Genomic DNA, 12,453 nt, shown 5'->3' with positions numbered 1-12,453 from the left:
TCAATTACAATGCAGGATGCAGTGTCCCGCGGGTGGAGAAATGTGCGGTGACCCGGTCGCCGCCGGAGAATAGACGCCGGGTGCATGCGGCCGGCATCTATTCTCCCTGTTTGCAGCGCTTGGGGGCTTCCCGGCATGTCCGTAAGTGCCGGGCACGCCCCCAAGTATGATGAAAAAGGGGACGCGTCTTATAGACATGCCCCCTTTTATGGCCACACCCCCTTTTCGCCCGCGCGCACAAAGTTGCCCTCTCTAGCTCCGGCACCCTGCCTGCCGCCGGAGCTAGAGTGAACACTAAACTTCCCCTTTATAACACAACAAAACTATCGATGAAGGAAAACAAACTTTTTCATCCCTCGTCCCTGTATTCTCAATCAGCGCTCCGTCGCTACGAACTCTCAGCAACAAAGTGGTAGCAGATTTCGAAGACACAATGCGTTCTCTTGCTATGGCGCCCCCACCCTTTTGCTGAAAGATCGCTACCGAGTGTTACCAAGTGACCGGAAGCATGATTAACACTGCGAGTCCCCAACTATGGATACCTAATTAAAACCTCTATGCAATCCTGTCTATACCTTCTAATATCCTGCCTATACCTTCTAAAATTGTCGGAATGTAGCGTAATGAGTTGCACAGTCAATAAATGCTTTCAGACTTTGAATGTGGTTCCAAAGCACAAAAAGTTATTATTCAATATAAAAACAGATGGTTACATGCTGTGATCTAAAGACAATTAGCGCAAATAAATCACACAGACCCAAGGTACAGTTGTTATATACACACGCGCTCTGGGCCCAGATACCGGCATCAGCATTAGAAACATCCGTCAACAGCACAGCAAGAAGACTCAAGACTGGAGCACATATATACTCTTACAGGGATAGGCAATACAATAGGCAAGTTTGACATGATTCCATTGGTTCTTCTTAAAGGTGCTTCTGTTACAGGATAGTTCATAGGTCAATTCGAAGGACACAAACAGCCTCTAACAACCCTTTGTGTCCTTTTTCCCGATGCATACTAATCTAAGCTGGTAACATTACACAGTACATTTTAATGTTTTAACTCTCTATAGTCCATAGTTTGCAGATGCATGTTGCGATCTTCTCACCGATGATACCGGAAATCTGTGGAGACACAGTGGATCAGTACAACACCAAACACGATCTGCTTACCATGTACTAAACCTTAGATATCAAATAACCTTTATTATACAACATTAATAATAACTGCATAAACCTTGGATATTACACTTTAATGCTAGGGAACCTTTTATGGGGAGACAATGCACCCAACGCAGGTGTAACAAAACCAGGGGGAGTAGCGAGGGTGGTTCCAGTGGAGCATGAAATGGACAGAGGGCGCCATACAGAGTTCCGGAATTCATGGGGCGCTACATAGTATGACGGCCACCAGCTAGTTTTATCTCAGTTAGTTTGCACTATAACCTAAAGAAGTTATGGATATTTATTTATTATACATTTATTATTAGGAGACCTGGATTAATAATAATGGTGGTAGACAGAACATGAATAGTAGTACTCATATTAATATAGGTGCAATGTATATTTGCAAAGTAGAAGCTTAGCTGAGAATGGAGCTTCCAATGGGTGTTCCCACTCCAGCGAAAGCTGTTTGGGGCAGCAATTGCAGTCATAAGCTGTGCACCCTGTGGAATTTCACTGTAGCACATGTATTCTGATAATGTAAGTTAAATGTCCAGAATAAACAGTACCATCTCCTCTATCGACTGATATCAATGATTCAACGGAGATCATGGTTAGATCCTAGGTGCTATACTTAAATAAGGCAGTGTCAAAGCAGCTACCCCTTAATGTCAATTAGTGCATCACTAAAGCTTTCTATTCCCCCAATAGGACCTCAACTGCAGTTTTTGCCTTCTTACTCTTCACTCCAGTATTCCCCCGCAGGCTTGCCATACCCCACAAGCTCCGTTCAGTACAGGAAGTGTGTGTGTGTGTGTGGGTGGGGGGGGGGGGGCACTATGACATACACTTTTCCCGGGTGCCATGGTCCCACCTCTGGTAACAACTGATTCAGTGTTGGGCAGCTAACCAGGCAGCACCCTGGATTGGCGGAGCCAAAACAGCCTAGCTCTATGCTTGGGAGACTAAATAACTGCTGGCATAACTGTGTACTGTGGTAGTGGAGATCCCACCGCTACTGGACACACACATGACCTCTGCGATATATAGGAGGGACCTGCCTGTGCCTCCCGCTTGGGCAATCCTAACAGCCCTTGTTTGTAAAGGGACAGGGCTCAGTGGCAAACGTGGAATTTCTACAGAGGGGTTTCCAAATGCTTGATTTTAACATGTTACCATTACGAGGGCATAATCAGCACTTAAAACCAGCTATAACAGACATCATACGAATGTACGGAATGAAATAATTCTGGCCTATACAGGACCAGCAGGCACAGTAAGCAATTATGGCCCTCATTCAGACCCACTCGCGAGCGGCTGTCCTTTCGCAAGTGGGTCGATGGTCCCCCACTGCGCATGCGCACGACGGAGGGAGCTCCGTCGTGCGCATGCGCGAGACCCGATGAGCGAAGGACTTTCCTTCGCTCGGAGTGTCTCATCAAAGGGGGCGTGCTGTCGATGGTGACTGACAGCACGCCCCCTTTGGTGGGCGTGCCTGCCAGACGGAGGCGTTCCCAAGGGAACGCCTACCGTCTGAAGCCGGCCCCACTGACATCACTAGTGATGTCAGTGGGAGTGATTTTGGCTCTGATAGAGCCAAAATCACTCCTGGCCTTGCGGTTGAAAAACCCAACTGCAGGCTTTTTCTCGCAGTTTCGATGGTCGCGATGGTCAAGACCATCGCGACCATCATCCTGCACGCTCGTATATGCTGTGGGTGGTGACCCACAGCTATACGAGCGTCCAGGAGGACGCTCCATATTAATGGAGGTGGGCCCTGATTCAGAGCGAGCGCTCTGGTGAGAACGTCCGGCTCTGAATCTGTATAAGTAGGGCCATCCTCTCTGACTGAATATTTGTATGTCATATGTGGGCTACATTCCAGATCATTTGAGCAAGTTGGAGAATCTGGGGGAGGACAGAAAAAGAACTGTGCACTGCCCTGGACATAGATGTACAGATTGGTCTCCTTATGTACTGGATGGTCTATATCAGTGCACCCTAAAAGTGCATGTTTTCCAGATCTCCTAGTCAGCCACAATATTGATTACTGGCTTTTCAACTTGTACTACTGGCTGACATATGTTAAAAGATCAACAGGTACTGTAGTGCTAGTTAGCTGAACCTAAACCCTGATCCGATGCAAACACTGCAGCCTGCATAGAAAATGGTGAACTAAATATGCCACCTTCCCCCAGGTCTAGTTAGGACAGAGTTTCAACAGACACCTGTGTCACAACAGACACCTGTGTCACAATCTCAACCCCTGACAGACTAGCAGCACAGCCTCTTACATTAGAGGGCACTAATGGGGCAGTTTGGGTCACTGGAGAGGAACGATCCCAGTGTCTGGGGCAGGTAGCTGCACCCCCTCCATTACAAAAATGTGGGCCACACCTCATGGCAAAGCCACGCCCCCTGCGTGGACCCATGCACAGACTTTCCCGCAGCCGGACCCATCAGTAGTGTGATCAGCGGTGGCAGCTGCCGCTGCCCGTCGCTGATCACTCACTACACAGATGGAGCTGGTGGCCACATGCCCAGCCAAGGCTCCATCTAACTGCATATTCACGCCCCAGCCAGAGTGGGGTTATGGCAGCAGCGCCGGGAAACCCATGAGCCTACAGGGATGGGGTCACGCCACCCTGCCCAGCTGCGCATTCGTGGCCTCCGCCCAAAGCCTGTTCACTAATGCTCCTTTCCCTCTTTCAGATCACAACCTTATCACCTGCACACTCTCCTCCATTACATCAACGTCCTTGAAATTAACCAAACCTAAACCCCACAGAAATATTGATGCTATTAACTTTCAAAAACTATCTACCTCTCTACAACAACAACAACTCTCACCTATTTCTACATTCACTTCTCCTGAGACTGCGGCATCACACCTAAACCAGATTCTAGAAAAAGTTCTCGATGAAGTAGCTCCAGCTACCCATCACACACCACGTAGAGTTAGACGTCAACCGTGGCATTCTAACCTAACAAGGCATCTACAAAAACTCTCACGTAAAGTTGAACGTCAGTGGCGAAAATCTCATACTCCAACTGACTTCCTCACATATAAGACTATCTACAACTCTTATTGTGCTGCTCTGGACACTGCCAAACAAACATATTTCCAATCTCTTATCTCTGCTCAAGCCTCTAACCACAAGCGACTTTTTAACACATTTAAACTGCTTCTTACCCCTCCTTCACCCAAACTACCTGCTACTATCTGTGCGCAAGATTTTGCTTCCTATTTTAGGGACAAGATTGAGGAGATCCGAAATGAATGCTCTTCTTCAGCTAGTGACTTGCTCAATTCCTTACCTGAATCCTCTGGCACATTCTCTTCATTTGATCTCACAAATGAAGATGAAGAATCTTCCCTCTTCTCATCCTCCTACTCTATTACCTCTACTCTAGATCCTTTACCCTCACAAATCAGTAGAGCTCTGTCTCCTGTGCTTATCCCAACCCTAACTAAAATCTGTAATCTCTCTCTCTCTACTGGCAACTTTCCATCACTGTTCAAGCATGCAGTGATTACTCCTATTCTGAAAAAACAAAACTCTGACCCCAACACTCTCTCAAATTACCGTCCTATCCCCCAGCTCCCATGCCCCTCCAAGCTACTTGAGAGACTTGTCTACACCCGCCTCACACACTTTCTTAACTCGCATAACTTATTGGACCCACTTCAGTCCGGCTTCCGTTCCCAACACTCCACAGAGACAGCACTGACTAAGGTAGTAAATGATCTCGTCACTGCCAAGGCTAAAGGCCATTACTCACTCCTAATTCTTCTAGATCTCTCTGCTGCTTTTGACACTGTTGACCACTCTCTTCTCATACAAACACTACAATCCCTAGGTCTTAAGGACACAGCTCTTTCTTGGTTCTCTTCCTACCTATCTGATCGCTCTTTTACTGTTCATTTTTCTGATTCTGCCTCCTCTTCACTACCTCTATCAGTTGGAGTACCGCAAGGCTCTGTCTTAGGGCCTCTGTTATTCTCAATCTATACCTCCTCTCTTGGCAAACTAATCAGCTCTTTTGGATTTCAGTAGCATCTGTATGCAGATGAAACTCAAATCTACCTATCTTCCCCAGATTTATCACCAACTGTACTGATCCGTGTCACTGAATGTCTTTCTGCAATTTCATCTAGGATGTCATCTCGCCACCTGAAACTTAATATTTCTAAAACAGAATTAATTATATTTCCACTAGCCAATAACAGTTACCAACCTGATCTCTCTATCACTGTTGACAACTCGACAATCCACCCTGCCCCACAAGCTCGCTGCCTTGGTGTCATCCTTGACTCTGAACTGTCCTTTGTTCCCCACATTCAATCTGTCTCAAAATCATGTTACATACATCTAAAAAACATATCCAAAATTCAACCATATCTCACACAAGACACTGCAAAAACTCTAATCCATGCACTTATTATTTCCCCTATTGACTATTGCAATAGCCTCCTTACTGGTCTTCCCAAAAACAGGCTATCACCATTACAATTAATTATGAAAGCAGCTGCAAGGCTTATCTTCCTTGCCAAACGTTCATCGTCTGCAGCCCCGCTCTGTCAGTCCTTCCATTGGTTGCCAGTTTTCTACCATATTCAATACAAAATACTCTTACTTACACAGAAGGCTATTAACCAAACCACACCAACATACATCTCTTCACTCATTTCAAAATATCTCCCTACCTGACCTCTCCGCTCAGCACAAGATCTGCGTCTCTCATCCATAACGCATTACTTGCTCCCATTCATGGTTACAGGACTTTCTTCGGGCTGCACCCACTCTATGGAATGCCTTACCACGCACAATACGACTTTCCTCTAGTCTCCAATCCTTCAAGAGATCCCTGAAAACTCACCTCTTCAGGCAAGCTTATCAGATCCCAGAACCACCCACATAACCTTCATAGCCTCCATATGTAATTACATCCCCTTTCACAGTCCACACACAACCTCACACATAGTCTTTCTCTCACATCCTCATGACATTTGTCCAACATTCCGGTGTAAATGGATCATGCAGCCCACCAAGAAACTCTGCATTCTGGCTGGACCAAAATGCAATATATAGCACCTATCCTTGTGTATCAATGCCTATTTCCCTATAGATTGTAAGCTTGCGAGCAGGGCCTTCCTACCTATATATATCTGTCTATTACCCAGTTTTGTTCTATTAATGTTTACAATTGTAAAGCACAACGGAATATGCTGCGCTATATAAGAAACTGTTAATAATAATAATAATAATAATAATAAAAGCCTAACACACACCAGCGTGCGGCGCCCGTGGCATGGACTAACCTGCAGGCGCAGCGCTCAGAGGCAGCAAATAAGCAGAGAACATTGTAGGAAGGGACAAAATGAGGGAGGTTGTAAGAAAAAGATGGGTGGGGAAAGAAAGAAAAAACAGTGGGAGAGAGGGTTGAGGGAGAATAATAGGAGAGTGGAAGTAGAGGAAGAGATTAGGAGAAAGAAAAAACAGTAAATTAAGACTTTATTAAAGGTAATTAAGCGATAAAGTGTACTTCTCTGTCCTGTCAAAAAAACTGGAATAAAGAGACAGATTTACATGCATCACTCCATTATATACACCTAAATAACTCCCCATGAACATTCATTGGCTGCATAAGAACAGCTAAATTTAAAGGGCAATAGTCAACACGTTAGTAAACTGGCAATTGCATTAAGGTTCCATCTGGCCTGGAATGTCTCTATAGCCAGAAAGATTAAGAGATTACTTACCTGTGATGGTATCAATATCAATCTCCACCTCCGCAGGATGCTTTGGTCAGTCCCACAGGGCTCCGCTCTTTGTTCAGTCATGGACACCATTGTATGTGTCTCATTGGACCACCCTGTGTACAAATTATAGAAGAAAGGTGAAATAATATAATTTGCCTTAAACCTTACAGAAAAATTACTTGACCTGTAGGATGTATCTGAAGAAATGTATTTCATATTGATTTACAGAGAGAAATTATATTTTTATACAGTTATAGGATAATTTATAAGAAACCTAGTTATACAAAAAGTTCAAACAACAAAACAAAACAGAATAAAGGGGTCTATTTACTAAGCTTTGAATGGAGATAAAGTGGGCGGTGATAAAGTACCAGCCAACTCGATACTATATGTAATTTTTCAAACACAGCCTGTGACATAGCAGTTAAAAGCTGATTGGCTGGTACTTTATCTCCATCCAAGGCTTAGTAAATATACCCCAAAGTCGGTAATTGGCAGTTCTGTGATAATATCAGAATTCATTTTCAAGAGCCCTACCCTAGACCAGTGGTCGAAGTGGGAATTTTGAAGTGGGGCTATGGAATATCTAAAAGTGGCTAGTATGAAAATTAGTGCATGCCTCCACGTCAGCATGACAGGTCACCCATTTCTTGTCAGTCTGGGAGCATTCCTCTTTAAATACAATCCGTGCATTTCATGGAATAAGGAAGCTGGCTGGGAGTGCTGGTTCCTGCTCTGCTGCAAAATCACAGCTCACTGACACCCGCTTTATAAGGAGGTTACATTTACTTTGTGTTCCAGGACAGGTGCAGTCGAGCAGGGGATAGGTCAGGGGAGTCTCCCACCGGGGTAATGATCACAATATCCGAGAATTATGCAACGTCTTGCTTAATGTTCCATGCACAAACCACATACTACCATATATCTAATAGGCTGGCTCTCTCCTCCCATAGACACACATACTGCTTCTGTACATGGCACAACTGGGCGCCCTCACCTGAGCTGTGCTTCACATCGTGTGAGTGTGGCCAGAGTCTGGGTAATGGCAGAGATGTAGCATGGAGCCATGGCGCCATCAGAAATCATGGGGCCTGGGACTGATAAACTAGACAGCCCCCCCACAACCTCCCTCCCCCGTTACCTTGCTCATGCACAAATATGTATATAAAGTATATTCTATATATAGACTATGCATGTGTAATGCTGTCTTCTGTTTAAGTTTAGACAGGCAACAGGAGACCCATAGTCTATGACAGTGCTTCCTACACATGCACACACACCTTGCTTGCTCCATCATTCTTCTGCAGTATTAATGAAACAAAAAATACCAAAGCGCTAATAAATATAAAAATAATTAATTTAAACAGTAATAAAATATAAAAATGTACATACAGAATAAATTGAATACAGCAGCAGAAAACGATATGTGCTTGTGAAGGCACAATGTATACCTGAAAAACAGGTAGAACACAAAACTAATAATTGTATTATCTGTGCTAATTGGGTTGAAAAGAAGACCTGACTGAAAATAAAACACAATATAATTTATCAAAATATAAAAGGAAATTTAATATCCTTAAACAACAATATGACATATAAGACAATAATATTATAAACTACAGAAAATTATTATAAGCTAAATAAATCAATAATACACTACAATGTATAATAAAACCTAAAGGAGGTGGATCCTAAAAAACCTGGTATTACCAGTATATGGATTGTATTGTGTGATACTCGAAGAATGTCATTTTACATCAATTGATGCAATATATTTGAAGTCCCTTAGCTAGTTCAATAGAACTCAATCAAGGTTCTGTGGAGTTCTCTGGACATCGGTAATAGCAATGCTGGCTTTGAGGTATAATCATACGCTGTGCACACAATATATGGACAGGGGAAGACAAAGGGAGGCACTTCTCCAAACAGAGGTACCAGGCATCAGGCATTGTGCACAGCCTCAACCTTAACTGCAACAATGTGTCAGCTGTGCAGTACAATGTCTGTCTCCAGGGCTCCACAATAGTCAGGTGTGCATGATCTTGTAGATCTCCTGATGTGCCCAGTTTCCACTGGGACAGTGGCAGCGTGTCCAGCCGCACAATAAAGCAGCCAGAATCTCCGGGTCTCCACAGCAAACAGCAAGTGTCAGCGAGTATACACAGTGAGTCCAGTAGTTAGCTCTGACATGTTTCACACCACAGCATGGGAGCTTTTTCAAAGAGACTCTTATACCCATTGTATACCGGCACACTTCAAGCACTGTCCTAGACACTATATTACGGGAATGCTGGGGCCAATATGGGGGACCACACGGTCAATTTTAAATCTAATTTAGCATACTTTAGGCAAGTATGCCATTCGTCTGCACACTGTTCACTGTGTTAGAATAATTTAGGACTGTAAAGTTCATGATTACCAAATAAAACAATTCCTTATGCTCCGCACTGACATGTTAGAATGACATACATATTTTCTAAACTAGAGACCTAGGGCTCTGTTAACTTCTGACTGCTTCTAAAGGATACAAAGCCCCTGTTCAGGTTTTGGAGGGTTACATGGTGCCTAAAAGCCATACCTTCTAAATCCGGAAGCAATAGCTCACAAAGCCAGGTAACCTAGGGGAATCTTTTAGACCAATGGTTCTCAAACTCAGTCCTTAGGACCCCACACAGTTCACATTTTTCAGGTCTCCTGGCACATTACTCACTGATACATTTTAAAAAAATCCACAGTTAGAGCTAATTATTTCACTTGTGTTTGTGTGAGGAGACCTGGAAAACATGCAGTGTTTGGGATCCTCAAGTTTGCTAACCTGTATCTTAGACAATCATTTGTTATGATGCCGTCCAGCTCTCATCCTAACCAACATAATACTCTCTCCTCCCTATTTTCCCCTTCTGTGTCATGCCTGTCTGTCTGCCCCTCCCCTTTAAAATGTAAGCTCTCATGAGCAGGGACCTCCTCCCTCATGTGCTTCTCTTTACACTTTCTTCTACTCCTTACTCCTCATAAGGGCACCTAACACGTCTCTGCCAACTCCCTGCTGCTTATTGTGTGTTTTAATCACTATTGCAGAAATGTACTGTACATAATGTCTTTCACTGTACTGTAATTTACTTGTTTTTATTTATTTTTTTGTTCACTTACTAGTTTTATATACTATGTAAGGCGCTGCGGAACACTTGTGGCGCCATATAAATAAAGGATAATAATAATAATAATAATAATAATAATGTATTGGCACTTGTGTACTTTATGGACTCATTACAGAGAAAACCCAATGAATGTTTTCTCATCCCGAGTTTATGTGGAGGACTAGCCTAAATAACCGTTATCCTTGCAAAGTGATTTTAGAAGATATTTCCAGTTTGTGGCTGAAAAAAACAACCAAAGAATCAGAAGTAGCAGCGGACATCACCGAAAGTTCTATGTAATAAGGTAATGAGTCCGTAAAGTACACAAGTACCAATAGTAATGTTAACTAGCAGAGAGCTCTTGTTGAAAGTTCATAAGTGTTAAGATCGAGAACATGAATAAGAAGCTATATATTGGGTGGATACGATGGGGATTGTCAGAGACCCTAGTAAGTATCCGTGGCATTTGCCCCCTGATTATGGGCAGTGGCTGTAATTTGATTCACCAGATTGTATCACACTAACATCAGAACTGCAATGGCACTGATCCCCTCATCCTGATGCAGTGAGGGCAAAGACGAATATAATACACTTAGGGGTCTATTTACTAAGCAGCGTTAGAAGACAGAGTGAAAAGTAATAAGGTGCCAGCCAATCAGCTCCTAACTGCCATCTCACAGGCTGTGTTTGAAAAATGACAGTTGGGAGCTGAATGGCTGGCACCTTATCACTTTTCACTCTGTCTCCTAACACTGCTTAGTAAATAGACCCCTTAATAGTCTACCTCTGCCTGTTATACCATACACTTCTTAGTTTATTGCCAACTAGCACTGGTAATTACACAGAAGAGCCAGCAGTCTTCAAACACTATCACAATGGCACAGGCTTGTCGATACAAACTCCCATGCAGTTTGTTCTTCCCTCTGCTTCTAGCAACAATAAGAGTTGTAGTGTACACTTTAAAACAGTTGCGCAGGCCCTGCAGTACAAACTCCCATTCAGCAGCGTAGCAGGGTCTCGGAGCACCCTATGTTAGCCCCGCCACCTAAGCTCATGATATCACACAGAGGGTGTGGGGCTGCTGGCACCTGAAAGTGTAGCACTACCCATAGCATCCTGTGCAATCCAATGCACATGTAGTGGGCTATTTGGGTATACAGGAGGTTAATTCGGAATGGCCCCATATATCTATGATAAAAACCACCATAGAGAGCGTTTAGTTAGGGTATAGGATATAAGTTAGCTACACAGTAAAATATAAAGTTAAATATGAAGATTAATATGTTCATAGGTTGTATAGATGTATTTATATAGACATGTACAGTATGTGATTTGTCTACTTTGTACAGGGAGGCAGAAGTCATGGCCTGAGCCTGTGCACACAGGGTAGGGGCTAATGGTATAGGAAGGTACTAGAAGGAGCTCGAGGAGACCCAGGGCTCGTGACTTAGGCGGGAGAGGAGAGGAGCCAGGCACGTGGCATTTAGGGTGATAGAGGGCAGAGGCAGCGGCAGTAAGGGGGAGACTGCTGTTCCCCCATGTGAGCTCAGGCTGGGTCACTCCCCAGTGCTGCTTGAGAGTAAGCAATAGTAACAGCACTGGTCGGGAGCCCTAGACCTGAAGCCAGAGTGGGCTGGTGTAGGCTGTTACCTCGGCAGCCATCACTGATCTCCGGCGGGTGTTGAAAGGAGGAAGAGGCATCTCAGCGTGTCCACCAGTCCCTGCCCTGAGGTGACGCACAGCTTGGAGAGGAAGGAGGCGTGCCAGTGGAGAAATCAATAAGCGGCAGCAGCAGCAGCCTGGCTGACAGCAGTGTGTTGTCAGGGTATAGCCAACGCTAGTAAGCTGTACTGTCCGCTGTCCTCACTGACTTCAGCCTGCCGTGATTTATAGTGCAACATTCCTGTTCTCGGAGGGAATGTAAGTACATTAACCCTACACTGCACCTGCAAGCAGTAGTTGTAAATTCAGCAGCCAGTCAATAATTAGAAGTGGGCTTGAGAAACAGTCTAAAGGATTCCTTACTACCTTTGCGGCACTGATTATAGTTAACAGGATATATTACCCAAAGGTTAGGTCAGTCAGCGTAAACTAACATACTTATAAGGAAAGTCGGGGGAGAAGTACTATAAGTATTCAGTGCACTGAGGCATCAGATCATCAACCAGATGCAAGGTATCCATATATATCTATACTGTATAATGCAACAGAGTAACTCATTCTGCATCCAAAGATTCAGGAGCTTCAACATAAATGGTTTGGGAGAGTAATTACAACCAGAGACTGTGATAGATTCAAAGTTGCTATTCTGCAGCTCATCGATAAGGGATTATTAACTATTTCACATAAAATCTTGGTGCTTTGACTTCTGTCTCTTTATTTAAGT

The 12,453-nt window shown here is 44.0% G+C and overlaps 1 long non-coding RNA gene across 1 annotated transcript; it reads right to left on the bottom strand.

Annotated features, from left to right (window-relative positions):
• Positions 1-668: 668 nt before the first annotated feature.
• On the bottom strand, positions 669-11,805 carry LOC148539612 (uncharacterized). Its single transcript, XR_015870093.1, has 3 exons — positions 11,718-11,805; positions 6,931-7,043; positions 669-1,127 (listed from the first exon to the last, which is right to left on the bottom strand). It is a non-coding gene; the product is annotated as an uncharacterized LOC148539612 (long non-coding RNA).
• Between the last annotated feature and the right edge of the window lie 648 nt (positions 11,806-12,453).

Source organism: Taudactylus pleione, unplaced genomic scaffold (assembly GCF_031769625.1).
Source record: "Taudactylus pleione unplaced genomic scaffold, aTauple2 ptg000025l, whole genome shotgun sequence".
Lineage (NCBI taxonomy): Eukaryota > Metazoa > Chordata > Amphibia > Anura > Myobatrachidae > Taudactylus > Taudactylus pleione.
Note: the sequence above shows the minus strand (reverse complement) of the source record. Positions and strands in the feature narration are given on the sequence as shown.